General features: G+C 36.6%; 2 long non-coding RNA genes across 20 annotated transcripts; one reads left to right on the top strand and one right to left on the bottom strand.

The window, feature by feature from the left end:
• Nucleotides 1–484: 484 nt before the first annotated feature.
• On the bottom strand, nt 485–8,297 carry LOC112181534. 16 transcript variants are annotated; one of them, XR_005808275.1, is made up of 12 exons: nt 7,847–8,297; nt 7,459–7,737; nt 5,718–5,967; nt 5,373–5,579; nt 4,601–5,221; nt 4,431–4,515; nt 3,333–3,398; nt 2,525–2,611; nt 2,344–2,403; nt 2,209–2,256; nt 1,750–2,097; nt 485–725 (listed from the first exon to the last, which is right to left on the bottom strand). It is a non-coding gene; the product is annotated as an uncharacterized LOC112181534 (long non-coding RNA). The 16 variants fall into 16 exon arrangements; XR_005808268.1 differs by lacking the exon at nt 5,718–5,967 and adding an exon at nt 2,723–2,846 and having other exon boundaries at nt 7,847–8,294; XR_005808272.1 differs by lacking the exon at nt 5,718–5,967 and having other exon boundaries at nt 4,601–5,061; nt 5,127–5,221; nt 7,847–8,292.
• Nucleotides 8,298–13,056: 4,759 nt separating this feature from the next.
• On the top strand, nt 13,057–19,588 carry LOC112181535. Of its 4 annotated transcripts, XR_005808286.1 has the most exons (5): nt 13,057–13,807; nt 14,361–14,433; nt 15,555–16,651; nt 17,067–17,335; nt 19,219–19,588. It is a non-coding gene; the product is annotated as an uncharacterized LOC112181535 (long non-coding RNA). The 4 variants fall into 4 exon arrangements; XR_005808285.1 differs by lacking the exon at nt 13,057–13,807 and having other exon boundaries at nt 14,198–14,433; XR_005808287.1 differs by lacking the exon at nt 13,057–13,807 and having other exon boundaries at nt 14,198–14,433; nt 15,555–16,646.
• Nucleotides 19,589–19,603: the final 15 nt, after the last annotated feature.

Consider the following 19,603-nt stretch of genomic DNA (forward strand, 5'->3'; position numbering starts at 1 on the left):
AGATTACGTGTGGGAAATAACATCTGCTACTACAGCTACAATTCTAAAATTGTGTACCCATACGAGTTATTATTTCAATGATGCAATTGTTGCCTAATATTGACTTAATTTGAGAAGTAGCACTGATGAAAATAATCTGTTTTCCTTTCATCACTCTGTTTTTCTTCTTAAACTAAATAGCACAAGAAAAATAGACATTCTTTCTTAATTGTTAATACAGAAATACATATTGATGTAAAAACTTTCCTCCCAAACAGCCCTTCATCGCTGGGATTGAACCGGTGGACTCAAATTACTGTTAAAGATAATGTAGCATTTTGTCTACCTCTGTTTTCCTATAAAAGTTCAGTGGAATAGTATTATAGGACACATCTATAATCAATATTGCAACTTCTATCTAATAAAACAAGGAAAAATAAAATAAAATAAAATTAGTTACTAAAGCTAGGCTTCAATTATCTCTTAACTAGCTAGATATCCCATGTTGCGAGAAATGTATACATATATTCATTAAACGATGTATATTTACATATTTCAAAATCTGGTGTTCTAACCATGTTTCAAAAATCGTAGTTCCAGACAGACTAAGATTGGCTATTTACGATTTTCAAAAAATAAACATTGTAACCAAAGTTGCTTTTGATACTGGTTACAAAAATGGTTGGACATAACAAAAATACATTAGATTCCCTCGGTTCATCCAGATGTGCCGCATCTGGCATTCACTGCATATTGTAACAGCATAGGATTAATAGTGAAAAACCACAGAAGATCAACTGACACAGACAAAAAACAAAATGATACGTACAATTGGGATAAAGGAAAAGCAGAGAGAAATCATGACAGCTAATTGTCCTAATCCAATATAATTGTCAGGGCTTAAATATCTATATGAACAGAACTATTGTTCTGCTGATAGACTTGGCATTCAAGCAATTCACCTTCATATAAGCAAACATAATAAACATATTCCAAATACTGCTATGATTCCGCTACCAAAACAGTTAACTTAGCAAGCTTGCATTTTATAATGACATGTAATCTCAACAGAGATCCATCCAAAACAAACATATAACCTGATGAAGGAAGTAAACGTAGTAAAAAGGGGTGACTAAAACTACATATGAAAAGTAGCAGTTCTATGAACTTTGAACACCCTAACTCAACAATCAAGTCCATCTTCGGCTCATTCGTTGAATGTACATTATCAGTTCTAAACATAAAGGTATCCCCACAGAGCAGACACATAAAGCAAATTCTAGTATTATAACAATGTTCCCTCTCTGTGCAACATTTTAATATAAAAGTGACCTACAAAGCATACCAATTTCTTGCAACTTCTAGTTAGAGTCATTTTCACTTGCTACAATAATCTGTTCTGTTGTCAAGCTTTCATCACCAAAATGTAAGCATTAGTATGCTTTATGTTTAAGAGACTGTGCTTAGAAAACTAACTATTGTTCAGAGAATGAACGAACGACATAAGCTTGCTTTACTTGAAAAAGCTAAATTCTAAAACCAGCATCAAAGAGTTGAGCCAAGTTATACACAAAACAAAGAGTTATCTCCTCCCTCTAATAGGGTTACTTGTTCAAACCACACCACAGCAACAAATTATTGTTCCTTCCAATTGTTCCTTAACTATGCACTTTGAAAGATCTAATGGCTGCTCAGGGCAATAAAAAATACATACTTACAATTGTGTAAGCAGTAAGAATTCTAAAGTAACAACAGAAGATTCGAACTTACATATAAAGGATACAGCCAAACATCAATTAGTAGGCCAATTTGAGGGGGGTTCGAAACAACTGAGAATAGTCAATGTTGCTCATACTTCTGGATCTCATTCAAAATTGTAAAGTATTTGAGAAAGAAAGTAAGGCTTTGACTCATCCACCCAAGCATCATAGTCATAATAGAAATTGACTATTTCCATGTCGAGTAAAAGAAACGAAAAAAATTCCACGCACCTCTGGTACCAGGTGTCAAGGCCAAGCCAAAGTTCATCAGATACAATGAATTAAGAAACAAATATAGTTATCTTGGACATTTTCGATTAAAAAGGTGACAGACTCTAAGCAGCCTCAGACGATAAACCTACAGCAGAAGATATATCCTCATGAATAGAATCCAATACAGTAGTCACTATTAGAAACCAAAATACAAAAGGGAAACATAATACTTTAAATTTCCCCTGAAATCACAAACCTCTCCACAAACTGATTCAAAAAAGAGCTTAACATCAGCTTGAAAAACCTGCAAAAATAAAGCCAAAAAACAGTCGGATAAGAAATTTAAAAATCTAGGTGCCAACAAATGACAAATTGTTACCAATAAAAATACCTTCTTGTCAATATTTGGAAAGTATATATTTTCTTGCACACATCTCACATTCATCTCAGTCTAAACCAAAGTACAAAGAAGAACCACGTTATTAATAAAGAAACTATTGATTATGTGGTGCTGAAAGACTTTTAAGTTCAGAAATCTGTAACTGTCTCAAAAAAAAAAGAGGTTCACTTACCGGAGGCAAGAATGTTGGGTTAACAGGTGCAATAGCTATCTTAGAAAGCAACACCCTCACAGCGTAGAAAAGCAGCGCTTGCACCTTCTGCTTAAACAAAAACCACGAACCATATCAATGAACATTTAGCAATTAGCAAATCATATCATTCAAGTTTATGCATCCATATAATCTCAACATATGGCCACCCCACACTACCTTCATCAGTGAACTCGATAAACGCAAAACGGAGTACAACCTTCACCCACACAAATTGCCAATTGTTCAAAACCAGTAATTTTGATCAGGCAATGAAAAACTCTTCAAAACAAAACCAGATTACCTGCCCAGAAGTAATAAATATGATTTTTAGTGTTTCTTACACATAAGTCACTTGATAATTCGGTTAATAGTCATATTTGTATTGTTTTAATTGTTGTTTGGCTGATATACAAACTACTGCTCTTACTAAATCATTTTGACCATTAAATGGAAACTTTTCCGGTCAGGATTTAATCCAGAGACATAATAAAATGATAAGGACATATTTGCTTGTTAGTATAATCAAAATCCATAAATCCAGGGACTCAAAAACCAAAGGTTGCAAACCTTGCACACCATTCTTTATCAAGAATATTTTCTAATTATATTCATTGGAAGATCATTCCAAACAGTAACTAACGGTATGACCAAGCAAGAAGGTTGACTCCAAGATGTTGTAACAATTTATACACCAGAAGGAGCTAGATGATGCACACATACTCCAGCCATGTTGAAGGCAGAGAAATCCATGAAACACAAAACAAAAGGATCAGATAGAAGTGTTTACCCAACAGAACAGTAACTTGTGCTTAGATCAGCCATTGGACAATCAACCATTTGTTCCACAATTTTCCTTCAAAGAGTTATCAGGCATTACTGTCAATAATTATTCTTAAACCAATTGACACAATTCGGATATAATTATAATACAGATAGATGACAGAAGAGAAACATAAACAATTCTTTAAAATTTCAAATGATAAATCAAAATATAACAAATAAAGAGCAGTCTATAGGTTACTTGGATCTTGAAGACCACACTCCTACCAATTGATATCCAGCTGTACCCTTTGAATGTAAGTTCAAATCCTTTGTTATGATTTTATTAATATTTCTTACTGGTTACACAATTTTAAGTTTTTATTGCCCTGAGCAGCCATTAGACATGTCAAAGCGCATAGTTAAGGACAGAGATGCATGATTAACCTATTTTCATGAGAGGTATACGTGGATTTGCTTCTGAAAGTAGAAGTATACTATAATCAATTCAGTAATATTCCATTCTAAATTAACAGCTAGCTACCAAGTGCTATATAGCTTTTTAGGTGGACAAATCAGGCTAACAAATGACAAATAATGAAAGTACTATACAATTGCAAAGCCCTAATTTCACACACTATTCAATTAGAATCAATATCTCACATTCAAAAGGCCATGAATCATTATGGGGGAAAAAAATGGAGGTCTTCTGCATTGAAAAATATATTCATGCAATTGAGAAACAGAGCGAGAAAAAGATAGAATGTAAGCCACCAAATAATGCACCACCAAAACTGATTCCATCTCTCTTTTCTTTCTACCTTTAACTTTTGATTCATTCATTCATGACTTGTACACAATAGCAAAACATCACAGATCCCACAAACCACCAAAAACAGGAGCAATTACTTCACGAACCGAGGAAGCAAGCAAAATAAAGCAAAAAAAATTGAGGAATTAGAGCAGTAATCTGAAAATTGAATTGAAAAGTAGCAAGATTGAGAACTTAGTTCCCATAATTGCATGATTTGTTACTCAAAGATAACACTACAGTTCCATCTAAAGTAACTTGCAATTACTGTGAAACAGAGAAATGCACAGAAAAAAACTAATGACAGGTAGATACCTTGGGTAATGGCCAGATTAAAGAGAGAACCAACTGTAGCCACTTGAAAGGTTGCAGCCGCCATTAGTAGAGAAACCCTCCTTTTCTGTTCAACAACTAAAACCATCAATACAGACATCACAAAACACGTGACTGCAGGAAGTTAAAGAAAGAATAATCAATAACTATACCACTTCATGGGTAGGGGTGGAGAGTAACCAGATAGTACATCTCACTGTTATCTATAACCCAATTAAATAAAATTAGCAGAAATGAAAGAACAAAGCAAAAATACCCAATAAGAAATCAAGACTGAAACTTTAGTGTAGAATACCATCCAAATTACCGAATCAATAAACAAAACCTAAAAATGATTTCAACCCTGTGACCTGAATTCACCCTCAAGACCAAGTAGCTTTGCTGTTTGATCAAAATCTAATATCAGAAAAGTTTCTCGGTCGTTCTCCTTATACCAGAACTCTTTCTTCTATGCCTCTTTCTGCCTGCACCGATTAGCCTCCAAAGAAGCAGAGCCACGCCGCTAAACAGCGCCACGGTAGTACTGAGCAGCAGGACAGGAAGTAGACAGGTGTTGGGGCAATTCCGTAAGAACAGAGAAGAGGCAGTGGCAAAATCGTCTGTTACTCCTAATCTACAAAACCAAAAACCTTCCTTTAGTATAGTTATAATAATTGTGAATTTAACTTGCACTCCGACCTCGAAAACTTGTACTGCTTTATTGTTGTCCATGGCAACTGTGAACTCCTCAACTGAAGGGAAGCGTGCATCTAGTTCTTCCAAAGATGAAGGTCCTAAAGATAAAGTTAAACAAAATCATTATCATGACAATGATAATGAGAGCTGGAATTTGGCTTCCATTAAAGTCATTGTGACTGAGGTCCAAATGTTCCAACTGCTGCAACTCAATGAGTTTAAGACTACCTATACTTTGAAAGAACTCACCTTGTGAAGAGACTCCTTCAAGATGAAGTTGAATCACATGGTCTGTCAGTAGGCCACAGTACACTCCTTCCCATCTGCAACAGTCTTGATTTTTGGCTTCGCTTTCCCATGAAGAGAGTAGCTTGTATGCACCTCGTCGTCACATTAACATGGTGGTGGCTGACAGATAAGGAAGCGTTGATATTGGATAGATGTTTCAAGCGCTTTCTGGTCTCCATCATAACATTTAAATAAAAACAAGCTTTATTTCAGATGACGGAAGAAGAAGCTCATGCCATACAAGTATTTATATGGCTGTCTATTCTTCAACAGTAAATTAATTTAGAACTTCCCAGTGTCAATTACTTTTCAACAGTTATCATGCCAACAGTTGCTTTCACTTGTAGTTCATTGACGTTGGAAACATGGTCTCTCCCATAAATTTTTCTATTCAGGAAGCTCTAAACAATGTAATGCAAGCTCAAGTAACTTCCCTAATAGGCTAATATGGCACATTGCATCTTATCTTTAGGCTGCTGCCCTTTCTGCACTCGGATTTGAGAATAAAGCACAATCAGCACTGAAGGAATTGTGCTTGAAGCCAAAAGGAACACTACTGCTGGACACAAGTGAGAATAAAGGCTCAGGTACTAAATTTGGCACTTTTCATTCCAAGCTATATAGGTTCAACACAAGGTTCCAAACCAGTGAAGTTGGAGTTTCACACATTACGGTGATGTTTGATACTTATCTTTATTTGATTTGATCTCTATGCAAATAACTTTGAAAAAAACATGGAAAAAGAAGAAGAAGAAGAAGAAGAAGATTAGTTGTAGAAGACAGTTGGAGGAAAAGATGTATAACAAAAGCATATAATTTGTGTACAGATACCATGGCTGTCTATTCTTGTTAACGAAAAACAGTTGAAATCAAGAAACAAAACCTCAATAAATACTATGTCTATCGGCCCCAATTAAATCTTTCAATTTCCTAACTGCCTGTCCATGGATTTGTAAAACTAAACAATATAATGTCACAACAGAAAGGGTAATGCATGCTCATTAAACTAGCCTGTCAACATCAAAAGTAGTTTTATTTAATAAAAAAATTATAATGGTTCTGTAGCCCATATGTGAATCATCAATAACACAATTTATTTGAAAAATGAGTTCCATGAATTAAGAATGATGGACTCAATGATTCACTGTTACACAAATATCACATAGGAAAATGTAATACGAAAACTAGAATTACAAAATTGATAGTAATCTTATAACTTAATTTAGAGGTATATCTTTTGGTACAGAGTAGAAAAATGAATTTAGTCACACAAAAACTTCTCTGAATAGTTGATACTCAATTGAGCAAAGATGCTTCCTTTATTCTTTAGTTTCACTGAGAAAATGGTCTTTAGTTCACTACAACTGATCTATAGGGCTAATGCAACAATTGTAGGTCTTTATGTACAAAGGTAAAAAGTCAGTTAACTGGTCGTTCTATATAAACTCATCCCAATTTTTAATAAATCTATATAACCACATAGCCAGCATTTCAAGGAACAATAATACTCAAGGGTGTATAAAAGTAATATATGCAAACACACCCACGGACTTCTTAAGATATACGAAGTCTTATCTTTAAGAATCAATAGACCTAGTATGAGCTCTATGGCATGATTTCACCTTTCAAAATTATTTAGAGCTCTATTCCTTAAAGATAGAAATTGTAGAATATACTAGGCATTAATGAAAAGCATTCCAGCTTCTAAAACCAATATCACAAGTTGTCGATCCAATACTAAGGTTTAAGTAAAAATCTTTCACATGGGACTGCTATGGGCAATACTACATGTGAAAAGTTTGAACTAAAACTGGATCGAGACGATTATTAATTGTTTAATTTGGGTTTTGTGAATAAAGGCTTACCGTGTAGTTATACAATGAATTAGGAGACTTAGATTTGATGTAGGCAAACAACATAGCAAACAAGAGAAAACAAATGCTAAAAAAATCAATCAACCATCTGAATTGCAAGGCTGTTGGAATTTAAATTGCAGAAAACTTAGAACAGAAGCATATATGAAAAAGGAATTTCGATCAGCACACACCTGGGTTTGAGAACTTTATGAAGGTTTGGTCACGAGCGACGATCCGAAGGCAAAATATGAGATGCTGAGGTTATTCGATTAAGGTTTCAACAAGTTTTGAAGAAAAATTTAGATTGTTGAATTCTTAATCGAAGAACCCTAGTATCTAGGTGCAACCCAGATTTGGGGCTGACCGTTGTGATATCAACAATAAAGGTTTGCTCTGTCCCAGTTTATATGCAGGCCTTTCGGGTTGTCAGTTGTGGGTTGGGCTTTCGTAAAACAGAGAGATCGAGGAATCTTAAATTGGAGAGAGAACCAATGAAATCAGGAATTTGGCTCAACCTAATTGAATTGAGGTCTATATATTCCAAATGCTGCAACTCAATGAGTCTAGGACAAAGTTTACCTTCAAAATGTTGGAAATCTAGTATCTCATCTAGCGAAGACACCATATCCCTCCAAGATGAAGCTGAATAACCATTTAGGTGGTCACAGTAGGCTCCTTCCCATTTGCAACAATCTTGATTTTTAGCTTTGTTTCCCCATGAAAGGAGTCGAATGGAGTTAAAAAGGCCTTGTTTGATAGCAAGGAGCGCTTCCCTCTCCCTCTCTAGGCACTTTATCGTCACTTTAGCATGGTGGTGACCAAGGGATGAGAAAGCGTTGACATGCAGAAGAAGTACAGTTGATATTGCATCAGCATGTCTGAGCCACCTTCCCAAATCCCAAATCCCAACCCCAGTTTTTCTAAAAGAAAGAGTATATGTGCATGGAGAACAAAGCCTGAGGCCATAAGTGATTTTTCTCAAACCTCTCCTGCTTTTCTTTCTGTAAAACCATTTTATGTTTATAAGACTCGGGTGAATAAGCATAAGCATATCTTCTTCATTAATATGCCAACCTTTTTCTGTTCGTAAACCCTCCATTGATATGTTAACTCCAATTGTAAAACCTTTTTTTTCTGTCTTGAACCCTTTTTGCTATTTAAAAAAATTACCTTGAAGAAATAATTTGGCAACCCAAGGTAAATTTTGCCCCCCTCAATGTAATTTTCTGGTATGATGGAATAGGAATCACTATAGAACTCCAAATATTTATATGCACGATTGTGAGATTATCTTTGCATGCAAATCATTCCCTATTTATAATAATTCCTTAGGGGTCCGGTTGGATATAGGGATTTGAGAGTGTGGATTTAGATTTGGAACTCCCAAATCCAAATCTGTCTGTTTGGCTTTCTATTTTGGGGTGAATTTGGATTTCAAATCAACTCATTAAAATCCACACTATAATTTCATTAAGAATTTGAAATTACTATGGATAGGTAGTTATTTGAAATCATCTCTATCTTTCCTAAGCAAGTGTCTCTGACTCTCTTCTCTCTCCTCCTCACCAATTTTCTCTCTCCTCTCCTAAAGACCCTCTCTCTCCTCTCCTGACGACTCTCTCTCCAAAATTTCTTCAAGCACAAAAGCAAGGAGGGAGAAGTCAAAATGGAGGAACCCTCCTAGTGGGCGGCTGAAGGTGAATGTCGATGGTAGCTACAAGGCTGAGTTTGGTGATGGTGGAGTGCGAGTTGTGATAAGGGATGAAAATGGTATGTGCCTGGCTGCTTTGGCTCGTTATTTTCCACATGCTTCATCTGCTCTATACATGGAAGCTGAAGCATGTCGGGCTGGACTACTATTGGCAATCCATCAGGACATGTCTGCTATTGATTTGGAGAGTGATTACTCTCTTGTGATTACTGCTCTACAACATCACGTGGAAGATAGATCTGAGATTGGGCGTATTATCGATGATTATAAGTCATATTTGACATCTTTTCACCCTTTTCAGGTTAGGCACATCTTCTGTGAAGCAAATGGTGCAGCCAATAGGTTAGCGTACCTTGCTAGTTATAATTATATTTCTGATGTATGGTTAGAGGAGACTCATGTTATTATTCGGGATGTTCTCTATGAGGACTCTTGTATTGATGATCGAGGTCAAGGTTTTATGTCCCCCTCGACGAGGTTAGTTCATTCTAATATAATAAGTCAGGCGTGGGGCTGAGCCTCCCAGCTTGGCTGGGTTTCAAACCCCTTCAAAAAAAAAAATCTTTAATTCAAATCTATCTATTAATTACAATTTCCAAACAAGCAGATTTTAAATTCTTAGATTTGAAATTTACGTATTTAAAATCTTCAAATTTGAAACTCATATCAAAATCAAAATTCCTAATCCAAACGGACCCTAGAAGAATTAATCCAAGTATTTCATGTCAAAAATAAGCCGTGAAGAAGATGTAAAAGAAAATTGCTTTTTTCGCCAAATCGTTGGTGTCTCAATCATTTGGAAATTGCCTTGCATCTGCTACTATTGCTATAATGTTAGACACAAGTGCCCTCAAGAATTAATATTTGAACATAAACGAGATGCAGCAGTAGATAGCCACAACTTGCTAGAAAACAAGAAAAATTGGACAAAATTATCTCTTACTACTACTATTGCTAGTATGTAAAGAAGTTATAATTTATACAATTTAAATGTGGCCAAGTACTGACTTGACTGTGTACTGATATTTAAATTTCCATATTAGCCATAATCTATTTATTAGGACATTGAGCTTGTGTTCAGAAATTGCTCATAGAGAACATTGTGGGCTTGTGATAAGAATTTGAAAAGTTGAGAGTACAAAATTTATCACAATAGTAACGGTAAATAACATTATATTCCATGTTGAAAGAATCAACAAGTTGAAGTACATAAGCAAACCAAGAGATTATGTGTGGGAAATTCTCTGTTTTTGTTTTTATCACTCTGTTTTAGTTTCAAAAATTTCTGTTTTATTGGATTTGATCCCTTGTGTATTATACAATATAATTTCAAAATTGTGTAGTATCTGCTACTACAACTACAATTATAGAATGGTGTACCCACTGGAGTAATTATTTCAATAATGCAATCGTCGCCTACTATTGACTTGACTTGAGATGCAGTTAAATAGAAATCCTCTGTTTTTCTTTATCACTCTGCTTTTCTTCTAAAACTAAATACATAAAGATGATGGAATGACAAATGAGGTTCTATTTATGTTTTATGGACAAAATCTTAATAAGTTATATTATAGATAACTAGTCTGCAGTCACATGCTTTGCATGCGTAAGAAAAACTTTCGTTATAAAAAAAAAAAAAAAGTTATCTGCAGATAGTGGGTAGTTATCTGCAGAGAAAATGGATTCAGTGATAGTTATTCATGGGTTGGTAGTTCTCCCACGTATTTATCTATTTCCCTTTTTTTTTCTTTTCTTATTTTTCTGTTTCTCTTGTAATTTGACTATATTATCCGTATATGTTTTATGAGTATGAAAGTTTATTAATATTTCAGAGTTATTTTGGTACAATTTTTGCAGTTTTGGCTAATACTAGTATAGATTAGCTTTATATTATTGGGTTTTTGTCTATTTACCCCATTTTTAATTCTCTCATACCTAAAACACTCTAAGAAGGTCTTTCCTAATACCCCATTAAGATTTTTATTTTGTTTTTTAATTTTATTAATACCATTTTACCCTTACCCCTTTGTTACTTAGAGAGAGAGAAAAAAAATGGAAGAGAGAGAAACCATGGGAGACTTCGCTAGAGTCTGGTCACCGACAGTTGACCGGATTCCTGTCAATTTTTGCCAGATGCCGGTCAACGTTAGCCGGATTCCGGTCATCGGCCGCCTGAGTCCGGTCACCGGTTACCTCCCACCAAAATTTGGTGAAAATATCACCAGAAAGTTTTTTTGCACCCAATAGACATCTATTGCCCCCTAATAGAGGTCTATTGCCCCCAATAGACGTCTATTAATTCCCCCCAATAGACTTCTATTAACGTCTATTGCCCCCTAATAGACGTCTATTGCCCCCCAATAGACGACTATCAGCCATGTATTGCCCCCCAATAATCTTCTATTGCCCCCCAATAGAACTTTCAGCAGCCGGAATAGGAACTTTTAAAGAAAAAAAATGAAGAAATTATATCAATTTTAAAACGTCTATTGACTCTCAATAGACTTCTATTGCCCCATAATAGAACTTTTAGACACCGGAATGGGAACTAAACTCAGTAAAACTTTAATTAAGCAAAAAATAGAGGATATTACATCAATTCAAAACATCTATTGGGGCAATAGATGTCTATTGCCCCCCCCCCCCCCAATAGAACCTTTTTTTTTCCCTTCTTGATTTCTTTTTGGGCCTTCTGCCCATATTTTACCAAAAAAAAAAAGATTTGGCCACCCAGAAAATGCTCTGGGCACCCAAAATTGATTTGCATCGCTTTACGGTATCAGGAGTGTTCAATGCACCAACTACAGTGCTTTCTGATCCAGTACTGTCGTCATTGTCCCTGTGAGCAAGGTTGGCTCCTTCGGCCTCCGTTGTCAAAAACAAACACTATGCGGTCAATCGTTCAACAATCTTCTCCAGCACCACCAGCTCCATCGTGCGCTCCAGCTCCTCCAAATCAGACTCCTATACATTCATTCCACCACAAATCAAATTTAATCAAATCGAAAATCCAAATCGCAGAACAGAATCAAAATCATACAAACCAAGAAACTCAAACAAATTTCTGAAAGATTAAGATAGAATCCTTACGAGCTTTTGATGCCGAGTCTTTTCGCCGCAACCAGAGATGAAGTGGAAGGGTGAAGCTGGCGACGAAGCTGTTGATGCCGGAGCACTGGTCCGGGCAGAGTCCCCGCCTCAACCAGAGAAAAGCTCCACCGCGTACGACCCTAGTTACGAAGAAAGCTCCAAAACTCCTAATCCGGGCAGTGCCGGCGTTGTGTTGGGGAGAGAGAGAGAGAGAGAAAGAGATCTCTGATCTGCTCTGGAGGATGAGAGAGAGTGCAGATCGTGGAGAGAAGAGAGAGTGAAAGAGAGAGAGAGACATGGTAAGTGTAATTAAGTAATTAAGTCAAAGGTAAAACTGTCATTTTACTTTAAATAGTGTAAGTGGGAATACATATTTGTTGCTGGGCTAAGTGAGACAATTTTGGCTCATTTTGGTGCTTTGGGTCAAGGACCCTTTATTTGGTTATGTGTACATTTTTTGTTTTTGTATCACACTCATATTGCATGCGTTGGTCACATATTATTGAACTCCTGTATTGTATACGTCTGTTGCACTTCTCACTTGGTTTGTTGTTTCTCTGAAACTTTTCTTGTTGCATATTATGTTGTACCGTTACTGAAAAACTTTCTTTACTTATCATCCACTGCAGCTCTCGCTTCAAATGTGGACTGACCAAATGTAATACCCCGAAAAATCCAAATTAAATTCCGTGGATTTTTAGAAATGTTTACGCTGACTTGGGGGCGTGTACAAAGCTTGGAGAAGTTGTGAAATTAGTTCGAACGATTTTATTTTTGAAAACGTACGTTATTTAGGGGCACGGCACGCGAAAAATCGACTTTTTATACGTACGGAATTTGGGAAAATTTCCTTGATGAAAGTTGTAGAGTTTGTCGATACGATCTCGTGCATATGTGGAACGCAATATTCGGAGTTCGTAGGAATTAATTATAATTTTTCGAAAAAGTTTCCAGTTTTGTATAAAGCTTCCATTTTCAGAAAATTTCCAAAAATATTTTTCTCTTTCCCATTTTGGAAACTCAGTTCTTTTTTTTCTCTCTCTCGAGCCGCGTCGGCCTCTTCCTTCGCCGGCGTCTATCTTCCTCTTCCGCCCACCTCTGGACGAGCAACCACGTCCAGCAGCTTCGCCTCATTCCTCTGAAGCCGTCTGTGGCAGCCTTTCACGGCGGCACGGCCTGTAGCGGCGGTGGCAAGCTCGTTCCGATTTGAGTCAACGCCGGTTTTCTCCTAGTTCCGGCCACCAAAACTTCCGTTCCTTAGCTCTATGAACTCGCCTCAACCTGCTGATCATTATCCCAGAAGTATAGCACCTGGAGTGATCGGGTGCACGTTCGTCGGAGCTCAACCGGTTTTCTATCGAAAACCAAACCTTTCGATCGAGATATCTCGAGTTACAGACCACCTATTCCTGTGATTCTTCAGCCGGTGAACTTAGGTTGAAGTTCTGAACAACTTTCATGAAGGGATCGAAGCGAGTTGTTGAAGTTTTTACGTCGGAACTCAAGCTCGCCGGATTCTGGAAATTTTCCGGCCACCGAAGCTTTCGATCGTGATATCTCGAGCTGTAGAGCTTCGTTTTGAGTGATTATTGAACCAGTGAGTTCGCCTTGATGTTCTTAACAACTTCCAAAAGGGATCGAGGCCTGAAGTTGAAGTTTTTATGTCGAAATCAAGCTTGCCGGTTTCTGCAATTCTCGCCGGTTTTTGGAAAATTTCTGGCCAAGTTCAACTGTTCTAGGTAATTTTCGACCACTTCCGTTCATTTTTAGACTTCATGCTAGTTAGGAAAGTGGTTGGGCTTGATGAGATGAAGAGGAGCAGCCTGGGCCCGACACCATTGGCGGTGGTCAGCTGCGGCTCTGCCCTAACTCCGGCGGCCCTTTTTCGGCCACCTCCGGGGGTCAAAAATGTGATTTCTTTACATTTTTAGATTCTACGTTTCAATACGATTGTTTGCATATATAATTCATTATTTTGGATATCGTATGATTTAGTTATGAATTTTACGGTTTTGATCAATTTCGATTGTTCGATTAATGATCTGTGAAGATCGGACCGTCTGATGGACTTGTAGTTTTGATATGTTGATCGTATGACTGTCCCAGTGACCATGTGTGGTGATGGGCGAAGATCCGACCGTTGGATCTTCGTATTGATTTTCGGAGGGTGATCCTAAAGGCGATCCGTGAGGATCTGACCGTTGGATCATCATTTAATTTCGATCCGACCGTTGGATTTTCGTTTGAGTATGTTTTTGAGTTATTGGCTAAGTTAAGGTCATGTTTGATTAGGTGATTGACGGTCTTCCTTGGTGAGAGGTTTCGGTGTGTATTGTGAAATTGAAGACGCAGCGGGATTATCGAGGTGAGTAAATCGCACATGGTTCATTCACGAACTGAAATTCGGTGATTTTATTTAATTATGAAATTGTGGAAATTGTTTTATGAAAATAAATAATTTTTTTAAAATTATATGGACTTGTTCGACTACGGTCCATAGGTAAGTAAAATGAATTTATTTATAAAATGAATTTTTGTTTTAATGCATGTGAACTATGGTGGTACTAGTAATCATTTCTGCGGGAATGGTTTCGTATATAATATTTATGTGGAATAAATATTGGATGGTGTGATATTGGATGAAATATTGATATGGTTAAATGAGTTATTATTAGAGCATTACTCTTTAGAAGATATAAATTATCTTATAAGTTGAGTTGAGTATGAGAAAGAGTATTTGAGTAAAGTGTGATAGTTGAGTCGTTGAGATGAATTAAATGAGGAGTTGAGTGCGTTGCGGTTTATCTTATAAGTTGAGTTGAGTTTGATAAGAGTAATTGAGTAAAGTGTGATAGTTGAGTAGTTGAATAAATTGAGAAAAGCTGTTATTCGTAAGCGTGAACCTTGGCCAAGGTGACACATTACGAATCAGTTGAGTAGTTGAGTAAATTGAGATAAGCTGTTATTCGTAAGCGTGAACCTTGGCCAAGGTGACACATTACGATTCAGTTGAGGAGTTATTCGTAAGCGTGAACCTTGGCCAAGGTGACACATTACGAATCAATTAGAGCTCTAGTCTGTCTGCCTTTGTACTGCTTGGGGGATAACCTTGAGTTATCGTATGCCCTTGAGTACACTATACTGCTAGGGGGATAACGTGAGTTATCGTATGCCTTGGAGTATAATATACCGCATGGGGGATTAAAATAAAAATCGTATGCCCATGAGTATACATTTGTGTATTAGAGAGAGAACGTGTAGTTGTGTCGTAGGGGTCATTGTGAGACGTGAGTTGATTGATGTTTGAAGCAACGTTGTGCACTTCAATTATTATGCAAAAGAAAGAAAATGCTTGAGTTGATTTTATGCCTGAGTTGATTTTGTCGCTTTAAATCGTGCAATCCTTTCGTTTACTCATACGAGCTTTGCAAAAAGCTTACCGGGTTTGTATTGTTGCAATCCCGGTACACTATTCAAACAGTGTAGCGGGTAATCCTACAAGTCAGGAGAACCAAGACGATGATCGGGCTGCTTATAGTGGTGGCATTTGAGTTACAGCTTTATTGTGAGGTTGTTATGCTCATTGAGCTTACATTTAAATTTGGAGGGAGTGTGTTGTAATATTAAACTCTTGAGGATTTGGTTTATATATTAGTGAGTGAGGCAAGGTGTGTTTATTTCTGAGAAAAAAAAAATTCAGAACGTTTATTTGATTAAGTTGTTTATTTCATGTTTCGGATTTGAATTTATTATTCAAAATTCGGGGCGTGACGCCAAATGCAGGAAACATTAGATTTAAACAAACATGGGGGAGAAGGATTTTAGAACCCCAATTGTAATACCTTGCAAATTTGTGACACAAAGTATATAATTAGTTAATTTATGTAAGCTCAGAAAAAAAAATTAAAGGAGTTAAGATGAAATTTTTGAGATTTAGTTTTATTATCTCAATAATTATTAAGGGTGCCTTAGACAAAATTTTCTGCAATTTTCATGAGTGATAATGTCTAGTTTAAGGACTGGGTAAGTTAGTATTAAAGTTCCTATCGACAAGAGTCTGTGGAAATTTACGTGAAAATTTTCAGATACCTAAGGTATTTATTATTAAATTTTAAAATTTGAGAATTAAGAAAATTTATTTGAAATAAAGGAAATTTAAGTGGTTGATTCTGGATTGTTGGCTATCACCGCTAATCTTAACGGTTGAAGCTTATAAAGGTATATATAAGATTAGACCATCTGAGGAAGGGGGCAGAAGCTTATTCTCGCTTCGTGAACACAGGCAGAGTCTCATCTCTCGCCACTCACCGACGCTGCCCAAAACCAGTCTCATCTTTCTTTTCCTCTCATGAATCAGGAACCATCATCATTGTCACCTCTGATTATTATCATGGGTTGAGGAAGGAGTATCAGAATCTTTTCCTCCGCTCTCAAATTTGATGTCTGCTAACAGAGCTTTGGAAATCAATAGATCCCTTTGTAAAAACGTCTCTCTTCTCTCTGTCTTCTCAATAGAGCTATGATGTTACTCGATGGCGGTAATATAAGGTGTTTATTTTGGTCTATGCGTATGCGACGGTAAGGTTAGCTTTTGCTTAAATTGGTATTTGTAAAGGATTGATTGTGGTTAGCGTAATCCTGCTCAGGGTGTTACTGCAATTGAGTGTTATTCACAGGTGAAGTTCATCAGAATGTTCTTTGTGTGACTTTATTTAATAAGTTGGTCAAGAAAATTTACTACGAAATTTACAGCCAAGTTCGGTATTAGACTGTTTTGTCATTATACACACAAGCTATCACATTCAGATTCGGATAAAACAAAAGATGATTGAAAACCTTACCTGCTAAGAAATAGTCCTAGTAAAGCTTCATGTTGGCTCTTAATATAGTTTTAAGTGATCCTATTCTAGTAATGGATTGATTATTCAGTTATCAATTGGGGTGTTATCCTGCATGATCTGTATGTGTTATCCTGCTGACAGTTGCTTCTACTTGCAGTTCATTGATGTTGGAAACATGGTTTCTCCCACAATTTTTGTCCGTCGTAGTTTGTCTTATCTCATGAATGAGATGCCTCTGGAAGCTTTAAACGATGCAATGCAAGCTCAAGTAATTTCCCCAATATGGCACATTGCATCTTATCTACAGGTCGCTGCCCTTTCTGCACTCGGATGGAGGCTGAGGCGCAATCAGCACTGAAGGAGGGTACTGTGCTTGAAACCAAAAGGAACACTGCAGCTGGACTCGAGTGAAAAATCAAGGCTCAGGTACCAAATCAGACACTACTTAGTTTCGCTCTCAACATAACAGAAAGTCCCAAACAAGGGAAGTCAAAGCTTCATTCTTTACCATGATGGTTTATTTATGTAGGGCGCTTTATTTAATGTGATCCCTTGGACGCTAAATGATTCAACTATACAAATTGAAAGATATTGAATTTAAAAGTTGTAGGAGACAATTGGAGGAAAACATGCATGTAGTTCAGAAGCATGTAATTTATGTACACATACAATTCCTATTAATTCTTTCTGGTGAAAAACAGTTTGATTCAAGAAAGGAGCTTGCATGTTGCCGTCCGTAATTAATAGGTCTTTTTATTGTTATTGATATTGTTATTTAAACTATCTACTGCAGGGATGTCTAACATAGAACTAGCTAGAATAGTTATATGCAAGGCAAACAGTTGACTGGAGAGTTCTCCAACCAGTTCCTGCAGTTACAGTAGAAATCATTTAATAAAAGAAAATTTCTGGTAATGAATGAATTGGAAGAATTTATGTGAGATAGAGTGGAAAGAATTGGAGGAGGTCCAGTTTCTTAGATCGGAGAGCTTGTTTATTGTTTCCAGCCAATCAGAAGTCTTAGATCGGCCCAAGTCAGGTCCAGGTATTTTAAAAAAGAAAGACGAGGGAGCCAATTGAGGTTTTCTACAGCCCGAATGAAGTGGTTATAACTTATAGCCGAGATTGAGATACTGCAAGTAAGGTTTCCAAGCTGATGATGTGGAATTTCGCCACCTAAGACAGCATCAGAGAGTGATCTAGATATCTTAAAATGGTCAGATTACCAATGAGCTCTGGAATTTTGTTCGATTCCTGGTGAAGTCATTGGAGTTGAGATCTAGGTCTTAAATTGGACATAGAGCAAATGACCGCTGGAATTTGGCTCCCATTGAAGTCATTGTGACTGAGGTCCAAATATTTCAGCTGCTGCGCCTCAATGAGATTAAGACTACCTTTACCTTTAAAAAACTCACCCTGTGAAGAGACTCCTCCAAGATGAAGTTGAATCACATGGTCGGTCAGGGGGTCACAGTAGACTCCTTCCCATCTTGACATATGCCTATATATATAAGCGATTTGGTGGTCCTGTGATTTAGATTTGCTTGAACAATCAATCATGGATTTATCAGAGTTATGGCCATTTGGTTGTATGATCAAAGTAATAGCCAAGTGCCATACCCATTCTATGGTGACTAAGGAGTTTGGGTTGGATTTAGCTGTTTATTTTCCATGGCCACCCAACAAATATTTTTGGGAAAAAATGAAATGATAAAGTGGCAGCCTAGGGGGTTATTGCTATGCATGCTGTTCAATTGAAACAAACATATATGTAGGTATGCTCTGTTAGATATGTGTCGTGAAACTTGCATAAGTTTCTATAGTTTTGTTAGACACTCTAAGTTTTTGTTTTGCTAGTCTGCTTTCTTGGAGCATCATCTTGCTGGTTGCATACTTGCATTTTCTTTGGTTGTGAGTGTCCATAGTGGTTTTTAGTTTATATGGCTTTTGAGAGATTCCAGAGCCAAAAATATATATTTTTAGTCATTCTATGAATATGTATTTCCTCATTTAAATGGGTTCTCTTTAGCATCTAAATGGGTGCTTTAGTGTTATTCAATAGGTCTCAGTGTATCATTAGTTATTCATTGTAAGGTATCATTAATCAAGTTGGTCATTTCCAATGTATTGATTGCTGCACACCAGTATTCCCTATTTGAAGAGTGATGATTCAGTTGACTTGTGCAGAAGAAATCTATTAATCTATTAATAGATTATGATTTATGGTAATATGTTTATCAGCTTTGCTTAATCACTCACTAAGAATAATTAAGGCATATTTTAACTCCAGTCTTTTGAGATTTGTGCAGTAACGATTCAGTTGATAGCAAATGATACACTCGATTAGTGTGGAAATGATTTCTCTTGGTCAGCAGACATTTTTTTGCTACCACTCCCCGTTCTTTTTCAAGGTTATTCTAGAGGACAATTCAAAGGGACCTCAAACTGGTAATTGTGCCTCTGTTTCTGTATACCTCTTTCGTATTTTAAGTCATTATGCCTATGCTTCTACTTGTTAGCCTTCTATTGTACATATTAGTTTGTTTATTTGCAATATTTCAATAGATTTATGTGGCATGCATTAATGGATGTAATGTATATGATATGCTCTTGCTAGAGGGTTGCAAGTGATTTGGTCTGTTTTGTATAATTGTCCCTGAGAAATTTTATTTTCTGTACATGCAGTTGGCTGTT

This window comes from Rosa chinensis, chromosome 1 (assembly GCF_002994745.2).
Source record: "Rosa chinensis cultivar Old Blush chromosome 1, RchiOBHm-V2, whole genome shotgun sequence".
In the NCBI taxonomy this organism is placed as follows: domain Eukaryota; kingdom Viridiplantae; phylum Streptophyta; class Magnoliopsida; order Rosales; family Rosaceae; genus Rosa; species Rosa chinensis.